Source organism: Symphalangus syndactylus, chromosome 1 (assembly GCF_028878055.3).
Source record: "Symphalangus syndactylus isolate Jambi chromosome 1, NHGRI_mSymSyn1-v2.1_pri, whole genome shotgun sequence".
NCBI classification, from domain to species: Eukaryota; Metazoa; Chordata; class Mammalia; order Primates; family Hylobatidae; genus Symphalangus; species Symphalangus syndactylus.
In genome coordinates this window covers 81629403-81644211 of record NC_072423.2, presented here as the reverse complement: position 1 = coordinate 81644211, position 14809 = coordinate 81629403, and the positions used below count along the sequence as shown (strand labels likewise).

Here is a 14809-nt window from a genome sequence, read left to right as displayed (position 1 = left end):
AGTCAGAGGTATACATTTCACGATCTTGGAACAAAGGCCATCAAACACAACAGTGGAGAGCAAGCTTTAGCCAGTGACTAAGTCCACTGAGACAGAGAATATTTACTGACAAATGTCCTTCTTTTTTATTTTCCTCCGAAGGGTTCTAGCTTTTGTTGCCTGGACAATGGCTGTGGTTCACTATTTCACTTTGTTTGGGTGGACAGAACCCTGGGGTGTTTGGGGACAGAAGCCGGACGTGTGATGTTTGGCTGCTCTTTCCCTAGGTGCCGGCTACTTCATGCAGTTCAGCAACATCTCGGGGTCAGCGGAAGAGGCAGCCCTACTGGAGTCTCGGATTCTTTACCCAAAGAGGAAGCAGCAGTGCCTGCAATTTTTCTATAAAATGACAGGAAGTCCTTCAGACAGACTCGTTGTCTGGGTCAGGAGGGATGACAGCACAGACAATGTTCACAAGCTGGTGAAGGTGCAGACTTTTCAAGGTACTTAGAGGCATTCACAGAAGGAATGGATTGGGTTAAAATCTGGGATCCTGCTTCTTCTCCTCCTTCCCTCTTTCCTCCTACTCCCTCCTTCTTCTCTCTCTCCTCCTGCTCCCTCCTTCTTCTCTCTCTCCTCCTCCTTTTCCTCCACCCACTTCCTCCTCTTCTCAGAGCCTAACATAATGTATGGCACGCTTTAATTACTCTATGAATGTTTTAACCACTGAGAAACTAGAAGCAGTATCTTGGGCTTAGGTAGGGATGAAATATACTTTTGTAAGAAGCCAATCAGAATACACAAATCCAGTTTTCACTAGAAATTTAGAGAAAGCAAAGGCCAGGACTGAGAAAATGGATGGTTCAGGAGTGGAGACAAGAAGGTGAAAGACCTGTGGGAATTGATGCTGCTGGAGAGAGTAGTTAAATAGTTGACCAGCTCATGCCTGGAATCCCAGCATTTTGGGAGGCCGAGGTGAGTGGATCACAAGATCAGGAGATTGAGATCATCCTGGCCAACATGGTGAAACCCCATCTCTACTAAAAATGCAAAAATTAGCTGGGCATGGTGGCGCGTGTGCGTGTAGTCCCAGCTACTTGGGAGGCTGAGGCAGGAGAACTGCTGGAACCTGGGAGGCAGAGGTTATTGAGAGTTATTAATACTCACCCTACCCAGAGAAGTACAGGAAACATGGGTGAAGCACTTTAGGGTCTCCACATTGATAAAGTAAACTAAAGAGCAGGAGAGATGCTTCTAGAGTTCCTGAGGTTGGCAAGGGTGTGTAATGTAAATGAAGATGGGTGAGCCTCTCTCCCTCCCGCTGGAGACACTCCTAGGGTCTAAGGGGAGCTCTATCCCTTGTACACTGCTTGGGTGAGGCCAGGAGAGTCTCACTGCAGGGCTTCAGCCTCTGGGACCCTCACCTCTTTAAAGTGTGCCAAAGAGTGTGCTGGACTACGGGTCAGGGGCAGACATGATGAGATATCCACCAAGCCCAGAGGAAGTCCTGAACTGCCAGCACACCCTGCTGCTCTCCAACAGCCTGACATCTATTCCCCGCCTTTAGAATCTCAGTGTTATGATGGTCCTAACAAACTGTTAATGACTTTGCCAGAAAAAAAAAAAAAGAAGAAATTGAAAGCAATCACCAAACCAAAGCAACTAGAGGCCTTAACATTGGTTTTAAGTCCCTAAAGTTGGAAAACACAAATAGCTTCCTTAGGGGGAGCACCCTGTGGCCAGCATCACATTAAGAACTTGACCTGGCTGGGCACGGTGGCTCACGCCTATAATCCCAGCACTTTGGGAGGCTGAAGTCGGGAGATCACTTGAGCCCAGGAGTTCGAGACCAGTCTGGGCAACGTGGCAAGACCCTGTCTCTACTAAAAATACAAAAATTAGCCAGGCGTGGTGGTGGGAGCCTGTAGTCCCAGCTACAAGGGAGACTGAGTATGTGGTGAGCAGAGATGATGCCACTGCACTCCATCCAGCCTGGGTGATAGAGTAAACCCTGCCTCAAAAAAATAAAATAAAGAATAAGAAATAATATTTTTTATTTTTAAAAAATTAAAAAAAATTTTAATAAAAAATATTTTAATTTTTAAAAAATAAAAATAAAAAATTTGATTCCTGCTAAAAGAAAAAAAAAGGGAACTGGACACTGGACCCTGCTCCTTCCAGCAGCCCTCCAGGTCAGGCACAGTTCTTATTCCCATTTTACAGATGCAGCTGCTGAGCCTCTGAGAATCCATGGTCTGGGCGGTGGCATTCAATTTTCCCTCCTCAGATTCCATCCTCCTGAGTTACACAGATCCTGTGACATCTGACAATCCAAGGCCGCTGCTGATTTTTACACCAATAAAATGTGACTGCTGTGTGGCTTAGGCTGTGGGGAGGGAGAGCTGTATCTGACTCAGGAGAGGGGAAGCTCTGCTCCTACCCTGCCCCCCGCCCCCTTCCCTAGGCAAGCAGCCCTGCACAGGTCAGCTCCAGGGGGCTGCCAGGCAGGAAGGGGCCACTCTGGCAGCTTACAAGGAGCTAGCAGAAACACGAACTTTGGAGGATTTGAGGAAGGAACAAAACCAGAATATTGGAGCTGCAACTGCTGCGGGCTTGCTTCCTTTTAGGATTATGGGGCTAGCAGAAGACATGGACCTCCCTAAAATCTTTCAACACCACAGGTGTTCCAACCACCACAGACAAGAAAGCAGTGGCTTGGGCTTGCTGTAAATACAATTCTGGGATGGAGCAGAGGGCTGTGGTTCTGTGGAGCAGACGCCTCTTCCTACATAAGGGAGCACGTGTGGGCAGGAATGGGGTGGCACTACTCCACCCTCAGGGGACCCAGAAACCAGTGCAGGGGTCCCAGAGTGTCCTGAACACCTGCATGCAACCAAGGGGGTGACCAGCGCAGCAGACTCCAGGCAGAACAGAAAAGAAGGGAAAGAACACCTGAGAACAAGCCCCTTGCCCTATTCAGATTTCCAGCTTCCTTTAGTTAAGGGGCTAGAGAATTCCCAAGGCAGGTGGAACATGGCAAATGCTCTGCCATGGCTACTATAGGAAACAGAGCCACGTGCAAACACTCAGAGGGCTGAGGGTAAGCAGCGAGATGGTTCCACAGCAGAACACCTGTCAGCAGCAACACCTGTTGCTTGGACACCCCTACCTGGGGGTGCGGAGCTGGCGACGAGGGGTGACGACTTTGTTGTGACAATAAGAGGTACGTGAGGGCACCTGAAATGCTTTCTTCCAATGGCTTCTAAACTGCCCTTTGTGGCAGCAGAGCCCTCTGGTCAGAAAGAATCCCAGCTGAAGTCGGTGCTGGGGTCCTGCCGGTGTGGCCCCCTCTCACCAGAGAATCATGGACACAGTCCTCATTTAACAGGTGGGGAAACTAAGGCCTGCTGGGGCCCACAGAGGTCAAAGTGATTCATCCAAGGACAGGCACATGCTGAGTCACAGGCAGAGCTAGGAAGGCCACTCATCTGCCCCAACTCTGAGACGCAACCGATGGTGGCGCTAAGCCATCTCAAGTCTACCTCACCCAGGGGAGGCAGCTCTGGGGTTCAGGAGCTCCCTGCCCTTCTTCAGACCCCATGATAGGATACCACACCACAAAAGGGTCTGCTAACTAGAAGGCCTCAGCTGTCCACTTTTTCCTAGCTCCCGGGGTTGGGGGGGGGCCTCAATGCTGCCTGCCATCTGCAAGGGGCTACCCTGGGCAGTGCATGAGGCCAGCCTGCCACAGAAGGGGACAGGAGCAGGGGATGCAGCCATGCCCTTCCTCTCACCCCTGTGAACTGAGAGATGTGGGAGTCTGACAGAGCATGGAAAGAGGAGAGAAGGCGGGTGCACACAGATGGCCAGGGAGACAGACGGACAGACAGGCGGTGCTTACCTGTGGGCCGGGACCCATGGGCCCCATGCCTGGGGGAGGGTTCATTCTCTGCGTTGATCCTCCCATGTTGGGGTGGCCTGCGTGAGAGAGGAAGCGCATCATGGGATGGCAGGAGTAGAGGGAGGAGGAGCCACTCCTGGCATCCCCAGCCACCCTAGGCCCACCCTGCCCTCTCTACCTTCTTGTCGTGTGGAATCCATAGAATTGGGCAGCAATGGCTGTGTCCCAGGAACTCCTCCTGGAGGCTGAAAGAGATGCAAGACACAAGCTGAGGAGCTGCTCCCGAGCTGCTGGACATGGGGAGAGGCATCTACCTGACCCACCCAGTTCCCCACGTGATCACATGGAGCCACTCGTGGCCTCCCTGAGACCACTTCCGCTGCCTGCCAGCGGGAGAAGGTCACTCCGGGCCTACCAGCCAGCTGGAACTGGTGTTAGCTAAAACTGTGGCATTGTTTGGGGGGCTCTGTGGGAGGGAAATCATTGCCTCATCCTGCTGTCTTGGGGTAGGCGGTCTGTGTACCTATCAGAGCTCTGAAATGAGGCAGGAGACCAAATTCTCTAGGTCTTGCTCTGGCTGCAGCACTGACCACCTTCCTCTCAGAGGCAGCAGTGCCTACTCCCTCCTTCTGCCCAAACCCCAGCCATGCAGCTGAAGCCAAACCCCATCTTGCCTTTGTCTCACAGAGACATACCTCATTTTAGCTCTACTGCTGAATTACGAGGACTGAGACACCCACTACCTAAAATCCTATCACTGAGGGAAGCCCTGTTTAAAGGGGAAAAGAAGATGAGGAGGCCTTTAGGATTGAGATGGGGAAACTGAGGTCACAGGCCTGAGGGCTCCCAGTCACAGGATACAGAGCCAAGTGAGCACCCAGGTCACATCCCATCAGCTTCTACAATAGGGAATGCCACCCAGCCCCAGGGCGGGAGAGGTGGCCACTAGGAGAGGGGCAGGGGTACCGGACTAGAACCCGGCTCCAGAGGTGGGGCCATCGGCGGTGCTGGTGTGGTTACTAATGAGAAGGTAAACACAGGGGCCATGGGTTTCCTGGGTGAACACTCGGCCCACCAGCTGTGAAAACCTGTTCAAAACAATTTCCTTGAGACTGAAGTTATTTCAGCTGCAACTGGAAAAAGAGAGTAGGAATTGCTGGGGGAAAGTTTGCTTCTAGGACCCCATCCCTTAGGGCTAAATATGAGCCTTTGCCTTCGGGATGAAAAGCCTTTGGTGATGGCTGGTCATCTTTCCTCATCTGCAGGTGCCAGTGCTGCTCAAAGGCTGGGCATCTGTGACAGGGGTCTGTCCTCAAGGGCCCCCAGCCCAGGCTGTGCTGCTGTGGGGGAAGCTGAGTGGGGCGCTCTCCCGCCTTGAGCTCAATTGTGAACTTCAAACCGGTTTTGGAATGAAGTGGTGGAAAGCGAAGGGACAGACTGTCACTGATTTCCCTAGCTTCAGAATGGAACAGGGGAGCGGGTATGTATGGTTAAGGTACGAGAGGACTGTGTGAGGGCCTAGGGATTGTCTGATGTTCACGAAGTAGAATCTTTTTTTTTTTTTTTCTTTAAAGACAGGGTCTCTTGCTCTGTTGCCCAGGTTGGAGTGCAGTAGTGTGATCATAGCTCACTGCAGCCTCGAAATCCTAGGCTCAAGCAACCCTCCTGCCTCAGCCATCCCAAGATCTGGGACTACAGGCATGTGCTGTCACACCTGGCTAATTTTTAAATTTTCTGTATTGATGGGGTCTCACTATGTTGCCTAGGCTCGTATCAAACTCCTAGGCTCAAGTGATTCTCCTGCCTCAGCCTCCCAAAATGCTGGGATTACAGGTGTGAGCCTCCACACCTGGCCCACAAAGTGGCATTTAGCACCTGCTGTTTCTGTCTGCCTGGGGATGCTCAGCATCTGTCTTTCCAATCCCTGGATTTTTAGTTGTTCCGGCCTCTCACTTTCTCCCAGCCCTGCTTCCTGGCCCCAGGTTCCCCAGCTCTGAATCACTTGGCTGGTGTGTGTCTGCCCACTGGGGGTTTGTGGTTTTTATAGAGTCCTGGTGACTCAGGAAGGCCTGCCTCTAAGGCTGTCTGGACTGGGGGATCCCAGGACATGGAGGTGGATGGGGGGACCTTCAGGGTCATTAGTTATCCAGTGCAGGACCACCCCATCCAACCCTGACAGCGCAGCCATGGGGCTTGGAAGTCACTCTCTCCAGGTAGCCTAATGCTGACCACCAATTCTTGGAGAAAGCTCCTCCTTGGATTCCTCTAACCCTCCTATGTGTCGGAACTCCAGGAGCAAAGCTGGGCTGTCCAGAGGCTCAAAGGGGACCTGGCGGTCACGTCCCTCACTGAGGTGACCCTGAGACAGGGACAGACAGTCTGGGCCTCTTCAGTCAGGGAAAGAAGGTGTGCAATGACCAAGGAAAGGGGTCTCAAACTTAAGGAGGAAAAACAATGGCTCGTATATGGGACCATAATTACATGCTGTGCACACACCCTTGGGGCCTACAGGGGAGCGAGTTGCTCTGGGGCTCCTGGACAGAGGCCAGCTCTTCTCCTACAGCACTGTGTGTGGGGCAAGGCACAGGAAGCATCTGGCCGGGAAACGGACAAATCCCTGCTACATCCACGTGCTCTCTCACCTGCCCCGACAGCACAGCCAGCCTGCCAGGTGGGAGCTCTGCCGAGATGTGTGTGGGAGGGCTCTCTGACAACCCTGGATTCCAGCTACTCTCTCCTAAACCCAGCTGAACTCCACTGTCACCACCCACCCAACCACCTGCACTTGAAAAAACAGCAACTCTCTATGCACAGCCTCTAGCCAGGGAAGCAGATGGAAGGCAGGCCCCATAAGACCCTGAGGCCACGTCACTGACCCTTTGCTTCTTGTTTCCCTAAGGGCCCTTCTCACTCCCCTCACCCAGAAGGCGCATTCATAATGACCTGTGAGCCCCAGCAAGTCCTCTAGTCTCTGCTGCCTTTACCCATCACAGGAGAGAGCTGAGCTAACTCGGGTGGCACAGCGCTTCTGTTAACTGGCAGTGCCAACATGAGCACTCTTCAAGAAACCCCCAGGGACAATACCTGTGGAAGGTACATATCCCTCTTTGGAGGATAAAAATTTCTTGAGGTCACAGGAAACTGGAAAACCAGTGTAGATTTATTTTTTTAACTTCTTTCTTTTCCTTTCTTTTTTTTTTTTTTTTTTTTTTTTTTTGAGATGGAGTCTCACTTTGTCACCCAAGCTGGAGTGCAATGGCGCAATCTCAGCTCACTGCAGCCTCTAACTCCTAGGTCCCACCAATTCTCCTGCCTCAGCCTCCTGGGTAGCTGGGATTACAGGCACACGCCATCATGCCTGGCTAATTTTTGGATTTTTAGTAGAGACAAGGTTTCACCATGTTGGCCAGGCCGGTCTTGAACTCCTGATCAAGTGATCCACCCACCTGAGCCTCCCAAAGTGCTAGGATTATAGACGTGAGTAACCATGCCCAGCCCCAGTGTAGATTTCTAATGGTGGGCGGGGGGGGGGGCTTCTTGGCAGGGAGGTTGGGAAAACTGGTATATAATGCAAAGTACAGATGATGGATTTATCCCCCATTTGCTCTCGAGTGGTTGCTCATGCTTAGCTGCTGAGTAGAAATATACACACCCCCTCTCCACATCGTTTAATTGCCAGAAGGGCCACCACAATTATAATAAGGAAGTAGCTCCTCTCTCCCTGGCAGAGGCCAGTTTGGACCAAGAAGAGCTCCTGGGTGGGCAGGTGGGAAGGCTGCTGCTGGAGCCTCTGTGTGCCATGGCAAAGCAGGCCCAGTGGTGATGGGTTACAAACACAGATGGGGGCAGCAATCTTACATCTGTGAAAGCTGAGGAATGGAGGGTGAGGGGTGGAGTACAATTAGCACTGGGCTGGAACCAAGATCAACTCCAGTCCCACTCACTTTGGGAAGTCACTCCTCCACTCTGACCTTTTGTTTTCTCATCTGTGATGTATCCAGGGATCCCTTCTTTTGCTCAGAAAGCTGGGTCTCTAATTCCTCTTGTCCAAATTTGTCCCCTTCATGTCAGAAAATAGAAAATGAAGGACTTTTGGAGAGAGAAAAAAAAAGGATGGGAACCCGATAGGCAATTTAACATTAAAATTGGAGAGCTGGCCAGGCACGGTGGCTCACACCAACACTGTGGGAGGCCAAGGCAGGCAGATCGCATGAAGTCAGCAGTTTGAGACCAGCTGGCCAACATGGTGAAAGCATGTCTCTGTTATAAATACAAAAATTAGCCGGGCATGGTGGCACGCACCTGTAATCCCAGTTACTTGGGTGGCTGAGGCAGGAGAACTGCTTGAACCCTGGAGATGGAGGTTGCAGTGAGCAGAGATCGTACCACCGCACTCCAGCCTGAGAGACAGTGAGACTCCGGTAAAAAAAAAAAAAAAAAAAAAAAAAGACAATTGGAGACCCCTGGTTATGATCATCTCTCTGTAGTGCCTGCATCATCTCACTCAGGAGCTTTCTTGTAGAGCCCTGAGAAGGAAAAGCATCACACTCAGACAATGCCAATTTAGCTGGTGACTAAACTCCCAGTTCCAAAGGCAACAAGGGCTGGATTCACTGGCACTGTCAGATTTTTTTGAAGGGTTTTTGCAAAGTCACTGAAATAATTCTGTTTTAAAAAATTGGGGCATAAAATTTCCCTGATGTTTCTTGAAAGTTTCTTTTAAGTCTGTCTATCCTCAAAAGAGGCATCTATTCATATTTAACTCTGCAAATCCTCTCCTGCCCTGAACCAGGGAGGGTGGCATGGGGGCTGATTCCTCCAGACCACCTAGAATTGCCAACCCTAATGGTCCAGCTTAAGGCATATGTCCCCAGGCAAAAATCCCTCCCCGCAATCAGACCCCTTTTCTAATTACATGAACAAATCCTTTCTTGTTTTCGGTTGGGTCTGGGAAGCAGGCAGACATTGCTGAAAAACTCACAAATCTCCTGCTCCACTGCGTCCAGGCTCCTGATCTAAGCATTCTTACGGGCCATTTGCCCCCCAATAGCAGGATTTTATTTACCAGCCTTGGCAATTCTCAAAAGCTTCCAGGAAAAAATGCACATTGTCAATTAACTTCATTAAGGAGGAAGACCCTCTTCCAAGAAGGGGGTGGAAGGGAGGGCAGGGCATTACCATCTTCTCTAGAATAGCCGAAACCCTGCAATACCAGATGCGCCTTGGCTCCATCTGCTGCCACCTTCTGAATTCTGGAATGGGCTGTCCAAAGGCCATCTGGAGAGGCAGGTGAACTGCCGCACCATGGGCATGGGGCCCTCTCTGGGGAACAGCTAGTAAGCTACCAGCCAGGTTAAACCTGCCCCTCCACCCCTCAATCCTTTCCCTCGACTTTCATTTTGTGTCAATGTCCACCTAGGGCCAAGGATGGCTGAGGGAGGGGAGAGAGAACATGAAAAGGTACAGTACCTGGATTCCCACTCTGATCAGGGGCCCGGGGCTGCCTGCGTATCGCGGTGACATAAAAGGCTGCAATTATAGGGAATTAGTTCAATGACAGCCTGCCCTACTGCACAGTGACCAACACAAATACTCTCCACTCCACAAAGTCCAGTTTTGTTATAACTAGTGATCTTTTAAGTTTTTTCTCCTGGTAGCCTCTTCCCTTTGAGCAAAACTTCCTTTGGGCAGAGGGAATGATAGATCCACACAACAAATGTGTCTCCTGACTCCACTTTTGTTCGTGGAGATCTACTCTGGGTGGAAGGGCAGCAGCTGGGACTTTGCATAACACACTAAAAACAGTTAAATCAACGCAGGGCAGAGGAGGAAACCTCTGCTCTCGGTAAGGGCAAATAAAGGGGTAAGAAGGACTTATACATAACATTTTAAGGGTCTGCAGACAAAGCTGGACACATGAGTATGCACACAGTCACACACACACAGAAACCACCAGCGGGGATGGAGAGGGGAGCGAGGACTGGAGGGGAAACGCCATGGAAACGGGAAGGAGACAGCGGGCTCCCTAACTTACTGCAGGGAAATGGCAGGAAAGCTTTCTCAGCAGCACGAGTGCACAAAGAAAAGGCTCGGGATGCAGCTTCGGTTACAAACAAATGGTGAACCAAACTCAAAACCAAACCAAAAGCGAGAGAGGAAAAAACAGAAACGCAAAGGCCGTTGACAAGGTCACAGAAATACATATTTTTTCCTTTTGGTTTCGTATCCAAGCTGGGTGTGATGTCCGAGGACTGAAGACTATCTTTAGAAAAAAGAAATTTCTTAAAAAATTTAATTTGTCAATAAAGACTCCCAGGCAGTGGCTAGAGCACATTTTGATTTTTGTTTTTCCTCTGCGGGCTCTCTGCTTCCTCCGCGCCCCGCGTTCCCGGCGGGCGGGAGCGCCACGGTGCGCTTACCTGACTGTGGGGTCCCATCATGCTGCTAGCATTGTGAGGTGGAGGCTGTGCGTGTGGCGAGGGCTGTGACCCCGGAGGACTCTGTGAGGCCAGAGAGTAGAGGCAGGTTATGGATCACAGCACATGGAGAAGCGCAGAAGCAGCTTAAAAGAACAAAAATTAAACCAAAACGAAGGGTGGGCGGCGGGCGTGCGCGGGGGTGGGCTCTGGTTGGTGGGAGGTGGTGGAGCTGCTGCTTTGGTCGCCCGCTCAACGGTGTAAAACGGCGAGCAGGAGCGAGAGAAGCTGATGAATACATTCACAGGGAGTTGAAAGAACAAAAAATGAAGCACCTCTGTCAAAGCACACGGGAGTACAGTCCTGGACACAGCCTACCCTTGGAGCGGAGTTTGCCATGTTAAATACGTTGGTTGAGACAGGCTCAGAGGGAGTACAGTGATGCACAGACACAGGGACCCAGGTGCAAAGCAGGTAGGTGCCGCTTGCATGGGAGGTGGGGAAGGATCGGGAAACGCCCTGCCCTCAAGGAGCTCACAGTCTGGGGGATAGTGACACGGCTATGGGCGACTCGAGGCAGGACTGATCAAGTGTCAGGGAGAGGCCCAGGTGATGGATTTCCTGGGGACAGGAGGGCCGGGGGCACAGATGGGATAAACAACAGAGGCAAGAGGAGCAAGGGGCACCACAGATGTAACACACAGGGAGTTGGGGGACAGTGAGTGAGGGCCACATGGTGTGAGCAGTGCAGACTTGCACACGGTGAATTCACCTGCACTTCAAAGCAGCCCTGTGAGGTGGGGTTTCTCATTCCTATTTTTACTGATGAGGAATCTGAGTCTCCAGGGATGAAGGAACTTGGCCATGGCCACAAAACTGGTCAGTGGCAGAGCTGGGATGAGAAGCCCCATGGGTCCAAGGCCCATCTCCAGCCCTGAAACCCGAGAGTTCCGGTGCGGAGGTGGGGAAAGGGGGAAGTGCATGAAAGGTAGGGACCCCTGACTGCTGGGTGAGTGGGTGGGCTGTCTTTTCCAGACCTCAGTTCCAAGCTGACCTCCACCCCCCACCACCTCAACCCTGGGCTATACTGACCTCGACCCCCCCACCCCACCCTAGAAGACATGGGCAGATGAATTCACTTCAACCTTGGGGTTACAAACTATGGGTAGAAACTCACTCAGCAATTCAGCAAGCCGCAATAATTATTTCTTAAAAATCCGAGGTAATTAAAAAAAAGTCAGAGAGCTTTGTGTATTTTAAGGCAGGTGTCTTTCATGAACTCCAGTTTTTTTGTGTAAATATTCATGTGTGTGAAGACTGGGTCACACCACCAAAGGACTCTCCTACCATGGGTCACAGTCAGTAAGCGTGAGCCTCAGAAGCACATTCCAGCCCATCCAGCGTGGGATGCTGATGCCAGGGATGAGGAGACAGGCCTCCATTCGCTCTTCCCCACCCAGGACTGTGCTGTTTTTTAGAAGTTGGTTTTTAGAAAAATTCAAAATGTGCACGGGAGTGAGTGTGGCTAAATTAAAAAGAGAGAGGAGCTGCCTGGGTAGGGTTTCCCCCTCGGCCTTCTCCTGCAGAGCCAGGCTGCCAGCCGCCTGCCTACTGGCGATGAGGGGCGTGGGCCCACAGGGAAGAGGTGTGCAGAGAACATCACAGGAGGCTGTACAGGAAACTGAGGGCACCGCCGCTGACAGGCCTGGGAGTTCCTTGGCCAAGCGAGGAGCTGCTCACTTCCGGAAAGCTCCAAGGAGCAGATGTTCCCCTACCTGCCACGCTGCTAATTTCAACAAGTATGTGTCTTTCTAGCGGCGGCCAGCAACGGCATGGTTTGTTACCATGAGCAATTTTCTTAATTAACAGACATTAATTAGCCATTTAGCAATGTTGCAAGCATTTGTTTAGCGGCTTTCCCAAACATGAATACCACTGTGATAATGGCACTGATTAGAGGGTCCCCTAATTAACAGTACAGGGAAGGAAAATTGAAATCACATAAATTAAAAAGGTAGGGGAGTTAATGAAGGCAGGGACATATTTGTACCTGCAAGTGTTTTGCACCACGAAACTTGGGTGTAATGTAAACAAAACAAGATAATTTGAAGCCAACCCCCAAAAAAAGAAATATGAAAAGAACAGAGGAGGAAGGTTCAAGGGTGAGGTCCAGTTGCCAAGACTGGGTGAAAGGCCTCCTGTCGGTTCCTCGGCTCTTGGCAAGAAGGGAGTGCCTCCTCCCTCATGTCCTTCCCTTCCTGGTAACTGAGTGCTTCCTCAGGGCGATCAGTGGGGCTCTGGGCAAGCCCCTCACACCTGTGTGCCCAGTGGTCAGGGAGGGCAGGCAGCTGGCTCACTGACAGATTAGAGAAAACAGATGTGAATCACCCAAGAGCGTGTGGCGCACATGGTGGGAACTCAATCTACGGCAGCCTTTACAAAGCACCAGTGCTCCAACTGGGATCTGCTGAGATCCAGAGAGCAAGGCTGGCATGTGTGCCTCCCCTGCGCCTCCCTCAGAAGCACCCCTGGGGGACTCTGGTGACCAGTCCCTTGATAAGCAGAGGTGGCACAAGCTTGTTCTTGGCACAGCTGCCTCAAGAAAAAAAGCCGACAAGCGGTAAGGATGGAGCCAGTCTGGTCAGGGAGGCCCCAGCCCAGCCCCAGAACCTCTCTGGCTCGTGGGGAGCAGTGGGGAATGAGCTATTAAATCTGGGGTGGGAAGAATAGCTAGAAGTCTTCCCTCTGACTTGGAGCTAGGGGTTGGAATGATGAGGACCAGGAACCTTGGCCCAGGCCAGCCAGTCACTCAGGGAGAAAAATGATACCACATTCTTGACAGAGGCCAAGCTAAAGCTCAGTGCCCACCTCTCGGCACAGAGCCAAACGCCTGCCATTTCCCAATGGGCCACCCATGTCCACATCCACAGAGAGCTCCTCTGCATCTCTGCTATCTCCACTCAGCCTGGAGCTCTGTCACTACGTTCCCTGTGTCTGGGCTGTGTCCCTAAGACCCTGTGGCATCACAGGAGGAACTCCGCATAGCCTAGCAGTCTCATGGGCAGAGATCCGTGTTTGTGGAAGCATTTGCTTCTGCAAAGAACATGACAGATGAGCTGCCCTTCTCTATGAGGAGTCAGGGGCTTTGCTGCCCTGTGTTTTATTAGGCCACAAAAAGTGGTCTCCTCTTCCTTCCCAGCCTGCATTCTCAACAAGAGATCCACAGGTAAGTTTGGAGAAGACGGACGTTGTGCTCTTTTGGATTTGTTACTCACTCGGGCAAAAGGCTACACAGAAGACAGACAACAACGAAAAAGGATCTAGGTTGAGGGCTCTGACCTTTGGTGAGATGGGGGCTGCTCTCTTCCCCAAACTCTGAACAGACCCAGCCGGCAGGCAGAGTGGACTGTGGTGGAAGGTGAGAGGAGGAGGGAGTTTCAAAGCTGATGATACTGATGTGCTTTTCCATGCGGGACAACTCTCTGGTGAGGCTTCCACTTGCTGGAAGCTTTTGAGGAACCCAAAATGGGTACATCTGGAACGTTGCTTGGCCAGCAGGCCCAGCTCCATTTACACCATCTCCCCCCATGGGCGCTGGATGCCTTCGGTTGCAGAGGCTGCCTAATTAACCTTCCAGGGGTGCGGTGGATCAGGGCAGATGGCACCCCGGAGGTGTGCAAAATATCAGGCTAGACTAGGGTGGCTGGGGGTCCTTACTAGATGCTTAGGGAGAACGGCACCTGCCCAGGGGTCACCTGTTAGGTGGTTTTGACAGATTCTATCATCGCTTTCTCCAACATTTGCAGGGGAGGAGAAAAGAGAGGCCCAAGACAGAGGTGTGACCGCTCCAAAACCACAGAAAACTAGTTGGCATCTGAGCCACATCTCCTAACTCTAGCCCAGGGCTCTCCTTGCAACATCACATTCCCATTCGGATCTCTTTTAGATGAAGAAATAGGGTTTGGAAGGAACTGGGTTCGAATCCTGGCTCTGCCCAACTGCATTTCCATTTTCTCTTCAGTGGAATGAGGCCATGAGAGTAACAATAACAGGGAGTGTGGCCTCTACCTACATAAGTTCATCTAATCCTGGACTCCTCGCAGTAAGGATCAATCAGCCCATTTTATTGCCAAGGAACTGAGGCTTGGAAAGATAAAGGCATTCCAGGATTGCATAGCTATTACGTGGTAGAGCCAGGCCTGGATGTCTAATTCTAGAGTCTAAGGTGGTCCTGGGTAGCCCATCATCCTACAAGACTGCGAGCAGCACCTCCATGTCATCAGTCATGGCAGAAAGCAAAGAGCAAAGTGGAATGAACCCAACACTGAAGGACTTGGGAGAGCACTGAGACAGCTGGGTGCTGACCTCCTATGTGTGCAGCCAGCCCCATGCTGGGGTCTGGAGGCATATCAGGCTCGTCCTGGCCCTAAGGAGCTGCCAGGCTAAGGAGAAAAACGAGGATACAGAGGTGTTGGCTTAACCTGCCAGGGGCTCTAAGAGAGGGCGATGCCTA

General features: G+C 51.5%; 1 long non-coding RNA gene across 1 annotated transcript; it reads right to left on the bottom strand.

Moving 5' to 3' along the window:
• Positions 1-4071: 4071 nt before the first annotated feature.
• LOC134736946 (uncharacterized) lies at positions 4072-10383 on the bottom strand. The gene is made up of 3 exons (XR_010121452.1): positions 10300-10383; positions 9350-9409; positions 4072-4125 (listed from the first exon to the last, which is right to left on the bottom strand). It is a non-coding gene; the product is annotated as an uncharacterized lncRNA (long non-coding RNA).
• Between the last annotated feature and the right edge of the window lie 4426 nt (positions 10384-14809).